Source organism: Mycetomoellerius zeteki, unplaced genomic scaffold (assembly GCF_001594055.1).
Source record: "Mycetomoellerius zeteki isolate Tzet28-1 unplaced genomic scaffold, Tzet1.0 scaffold174, whole genome shotgun sequence".
Classification (NCBI taxonomy): domain Eukaryota; kingdom Metazoa; phylum Arthropoda; class Insecta; order Hymenoptera; family Formicidae; genus Mycetomoellerius; species Mycetomoellerius zeteki.
This window is the reverse complement of record NW_017256696.1, coordinates 2,039,660-2,045,659: the sequence shown is the minus strand read 5'-3', so window position 1 is coordinate 2,045,659 and position 6,000 is coordinate 2,039,660. Positions and strand designations below refer to the sequence as shown.

At 34.3% G+C, this 6,000-nt stretch overlaps 1 protein-coding gene across 1 annotated transcript in view; it reads right to left on the bottom strand.

The window, feature by feature from the left end:
* The window catches only part of LOC108721557 (nuclear receptor coactivator 3), a 150,464-nt gene that overhangs the window by 135,900 nt on the left and 8,564 nt on the right, over nucleotides 1-6,000 (bottom strand).

The window sequence follows — 6,000 nt, the reverse complement described above, 5'->3', positions numbered from 1 at the left end:
CTCTCTCTCTCTCTCTCTCTCTCTCTCTCTCCTAGTTATAACACTTTAAAAATGTATTCTTGAATTTCAAGTCAAGCTTTTTACGTGAGTAATCTCGTTCCGCTTCTCAGTTAAACATTTAAGCTATTTGAATTATTTAAACGCTTGATCTCTTCTCAAGTCATCTCCGAAGTACTCTCGAGTGATATGCATGACTTTTCCTCGAGTTAACTGAGACGAGATTTAAAAACTATTAATATAGCCTCTCACAAGAATCGATTATTAAACCGCGATAAACGTAACTAATCGGAAAATTTATTATTGATCGTATTACTATCGAGATATTTTGTGACTCGACGCATTTTTCTACGTTGTGAACTTAGGGGCACGTTTGATATTTAACGACTGAAACGTATACTCATCACATAATTCCACCGTATTCGAAATGCACGACATCGATCTTCGTCTTACGCAGTCGCAGATATCCGAAACCTTACTGTCACGTTGCGACAAATTAGAATGTCACGTCATCGGTCTGAGGTCTTTACGCTACCAGACGTTCTCCTTTCAACTAATTCCACTTATAAATCACGAATTAATTGATAACATTGTTAAAAAATTAAGATAAAAATTTTCGAATTAGTAATTTTAATAATGAAATTAATAGGCGTGACATATATATATTTTAATTGCAGTCAAATGAATATCACTACGTATTCAATGTTTACATTATAATCCGTCATTTTATTTGTATAAAAAATTCTGTCTCTTCCTCCTGACATTTACAATTTTATAATAATTGTTAATATAATATGTCTTATCATATATATATATATAATATATGTCATTAGAAAATCAATACTTCCGACAGTTTCTATTTTACTTTAAATATATCACTGAAAAAAATTTCTGGTTGAAAATGGATGAATTAGAATTCTAATAAACAATATTTCTGGTAAAATCTACTAAAATTCTTATTTTTAGCAGAATTATATCAATCAGAATTCTAGTTATCTCAACTAGAATTCTAGTAGATTTAACCAGAAAATTTTGATTCGTTCATTTTTTCACCAGAATTATTTAATCCAACCAGAATATTTTTCCCAGTACATATATATGTTCGACAGATAAAAGCAAAAAAAAAATATAAATAAGACTAACAAACCAACACAGAATTTTATAAGAATTTTTTAAAACTCACTTTGTAACAAAACACAAATACATTAAAATATAAAATTCTTTACTCTCTCAGTCAAGTTACTAAATAATAAAAAAAGACGACTTTTATCCTATGATTTATTATATAACCTTACGAGTTTTCGTATCGTAGATGACAGTATAGGGAATCTAAATCGCATCGATATCGTTTTTAAACGCAACAAAAAAGAAAACAAAAAAGTTCATTGATCGCGGCACAATATATCTGGGAAACATAGTCTGTTTTTTTACTGCCGAGTACGGTAACCCTATAGTCTCACCAATACCGTTACGCGAGTCCACTGCATCCGATCGCGCGAAATGTGATTCGGAGGAGTGCGTCGTTGCGCAAATTTTTTTTATCGTAGCTCTCCGCGCATAGCGTTCGTAAACTCTCGTTGCTGCATAGTATTTTATGCTCTAGGAGCGGTATCTATTCGCGGGAATATCTCACGGCGCAAAAGTTTATCGATAATTTACACGCCACCTCATATAGCGGAGTCTATTGCGGCAATGGAGTATTAAGTAGTCGAGAACGACGTGTATACTTGTACGCGGCCTGGCAAAACGAGACGCCATAGGCGTTTGAGTTATCGGCGTATTTCCATAACGTGCGAATTATTGCGAGATTTTATTGACGAAAAATGCGAACACGACAGAGAGGCGATGTTAGATACCGACGGAATTATGAAAGGCTCTCGTAAGATGGTAATTATTGCACGCGTGCATTCAATTGGTTCGTGTATCGCCCATCATTCCGTTTTACTCTCGCTAAAAAAAAAAAGAAATCAAGGACACCTCGCCAAACCAGTACGATTCCCGCGTTATCTCGACTCTTTCTCTGCACTTCTCACGGTTGGCAAATTTGTCATCGAGATGAATTTTATCGCGGTTGTACGTGCCGTTTCATTTTATTCGAACATTGAAGTGCGCAATTAACATTCTCTTCTGGATTCTGTGATCATTTTAAAAAAAGATAAAATCTTGAAATGTGTGAACGAAAGCGAGTCGGAACGAAGCCGACTAAATCGTAATAAATACACGGAAAAAAAAATGATTTTGCTAAAAATTTAGCTGGATACAGATTGAAAATAATTTCGTTGGACTGTCAAAATTATGTAGGACACTCAAATTAATTAAATAAACTTTTTGCAATATTGCTCATCATGCTTAAGTATTATTACATAATCATTTTGATGGTTCAAACATTATTTTATAGGTCAGTATCCTAGCTAAATTTTTAGATACTTTAGTAAAACCTTCTTTCCGTGTACAAACGACTTTTAAGAAGGCTTTTTCGGGAAAGAACATTATTCCGTTGCAATTTCTTAATTCAACATCATCTCGCAAAAAAATATAAAAATTAAGTAGACACACATGCATATACACATGTACACGACATGATCAAAACTCTCTCAATTCTCTCCACGTATATGTAAAAAAATATTACAAAAAGCATATAAATTTATTAAAATAAAGTCCAATTAATTCCCTATTTTCCGCATGGTAATCACCATACGTGTACATAATAACATCCCACGCTGTATATATATTCACCAATCCCGTCATAATCCCGTCGTTTCCTTCCCTGTTATCCGTGGACCCGCGAAAAATCGACCGAACCTGCCCGTTATTAGCGATAGTTGGGATCGAGAACCACCAAAGAATAGTTGGCGGTCGCTTGATTGCAGCGGTAACGGATACTTAGGCGTCTACGAGGGAGGGGCCGGTCGCGTCGCACGGGGATATGAGGGAGGTATACATCTAGCCCAGGTACAGACAAAGGGGCAGACCCTGGTGGAGAAAGGAAGGGGAGTAGATTCGGCGGAAACCGTGCGGAAGGCGCCTCAAGAGGATGCCGAGAGCATCCCTTCCCCGCCCCTCTTTCTCGAAGAGAAGAATAAGCAGTCGTCAGCAGGAGCGGGGCTGCGGCGCTCTCAAAGGACTCTCCTACTCTCTTTCTGCTTAAAACCTAAATATAACAGCCAGTCAAATGCAGTTCCTTTCCTCGATCGCGTTCCCCCGCGCCATATTGGACGCGCACGTGAAAACGCGACAGGTCGACGCGTCGGGACACCATGTGTACCTGGATAATATCGAAAGTAAAAGTATCTCGGAAGCCAAAGTATCCGTACTTCGGTATTGCTGATGCCACATGAAAAGAAACAATCTTGATAAAATATCTACAAATTTAGCTAGATAGATTTGAAAATAATTATGCAGGACGCTTAAATTAGTTGCCAGAATGTTAAAACTTTTCGCAGCATTGTCACAACATTGGACAGTTTGGACAGTTCGAATCTTAAGTGCGAACGTTAAATAATTCGGGCTGAATGTATGTTCAAAATATTTTAACCCACTTCAGAGCTGAAAGTTCGAAAGTATTACATTTCGAACTCAGACATCGCAAGTCGTCGTCCTCAGAATCATCCTGAATATGTCCAGGATGGCTCAGGATATTTGTAGGACGATATCAATATAGGAATTTTATTTAACTGCTCTTTTGTTTTCAAGGTATACTATATTTGTTTACTGTCCGAATCGTCCGAACTTCAGACATAACGAATTGACATTTCATACTGATCACTGCTTAAGCTCGAACTGTTCGAACTGTCCGAAATGTTCAAATTAGATGCTCATTTTTTTAAACTTCGAACTATTCGAATAGATCGAATATTCAACATGTTCGAATCTTTTGTCTGAGTCCTAGTTTAAACGTTCCACATAATTATTTTGGTCCAACAAAATTATTTTCACAGATCTATATATTCAGCTAAATTTTTAAATACTTCAGCAAAATTTTCTTTTCGTGACTTAAGAGAATTTCGGACAAAGATATTCCGTTGCAATTTCTTAATTCAGCATTATCTCACAAATAAATATAAAGATTGTGAAAAAGGTTAAGTAAACACGTGAATATGTATACACACGATATGATCTCTTTACATTCTCCATGCATTTCCCAAACGTTGTTTTAGTAATATTTTAAAGCAACTATATAAAATTATCAAATGTAATAAATTCGTTAATTTATTCCTTTATTTCTGTGATAGAAATATATCCTGTTTTTTAGGTGGAAACAAATACAAATTGTTTTTCATGTAGAAAAACAAATATAAATTGCTCTGCTATGAACCGCTGTGAAGTGAATTATTCGACAGTGGAGTAATATTTCTCGGATTTTGGAGAACAAAGAACACGACCTACTTTTCGTTATTCAAATGCTGACGTAATTTCTCCTGATTTATAATAAATGTTACCTAGTTCTCGTTTTCTCTCCCAAATCGACGGACGGTCAAGCGCAACGATTGAACCGTAACGACGCATGCGTCGTGATTCTCGAAATTGCGAGGCGATAGCGTGACGTCATCGGTATCTCTGACGTAGTTTCAGCATGGTATTAACCCATCGACCGGGTCAGGACATTACCTCAAATAACTAAAAACATCCTAATAACTTGCAGCCGAACAATGGCACTCTATCTATCATGGAAAACTTGATTCCCTCTACCCTTCCCACTGATTTTTATTCTGATTCATATATGCTTGACTTTCTGTCGAATGACAGAAATATTGATACTCCGATTCGGAGACGTATACAGCCTTGGCCAAAAATATTAGGCATCTATACTTTTTTCATTTATCTGGAATCCTTTTACCTGCATTATTAAGTACTTGTTGGTTATTGGTTTCATAAGTTTAAAGGTTCTTGAAGCAGAATAATTTACAGCAAATGTCGTAAATAAATTTTTAACTTGAAACTTGAAATAATGATTAATAAAGTGCCTAATATTTTTGGCCAAGGCAGTATTTTAAGATTTTCGAAGAAATAGAAACTTATCTCGAAATGTTGGATGTAAAAACACCCACAAATGCTTTACATATTTGGAACATCTTTTTCTTAAAAAAGAATCTGTATACATATAAAACAACTGCTACGTTATCTTATGTCAAAAATATGATTTTTGAAAGATTTTTTTATATCAAGAAATAAATAGGAATCCATATAAATTTTTCTCATAAAGATTTATGACATAAAATATTTTTAAATACTTTTTCCACGATTTTTTTTCTGATTTTTCTGATTTTTTTCTGAACGAGTGAAATATTATTTAGAAGAATGAGTTACCTTGAAATTTTTTTTTTTGACATTTGGGTACAGAATTCTTACATCGAGTATTTATTAATACCACGTTCGATAGAGGAGGTTTGAATCTTCTATGCGAGCGATTAAACCCAATTATATCTAATTTTCGTACTTTTATCTTCAATTAGAAACGTGATTGACATATAATAGAACAATTGCTTGGTATTTTTGATTTGACATTCTATACTCGATAGTTTCGACCTATATCAAAAACTAGGATGTACGTATAATAATTTTAGTTAGAAATGGAAGTTATAAAAATTGGATTTATTCGCTCCTGAATTAATCAAATCTACAGTCAAACGTTATAATTAAATCAGTCAATTTGAAAACATTATAAGTCCGATAACTGAAATTATTCAATGAAATGTAATATCGTCATTTATACAGTATAGATCAAAAACTGTACCGCAAATCACTCTGTGAAAGAATTTATCAGAAAAATAGGATATGTGAATTATTAGATTTTTTAAAATATTCTCAAAAAAAAAAACAGTTTTTCAGTCGACTCGTATCTCTGCACAAAAGAACGGTTTTGCTATTTAAAAATTTATATCAGATACAGAGCTGAAAATAATGTTGTTGGACCATCAAAATAATTATGTAGAGCACTTAAACCTTTATAACAATGTTGTACCAAGTTTTAACATTCTAACAACCAGTTTGAGTGTGATTATG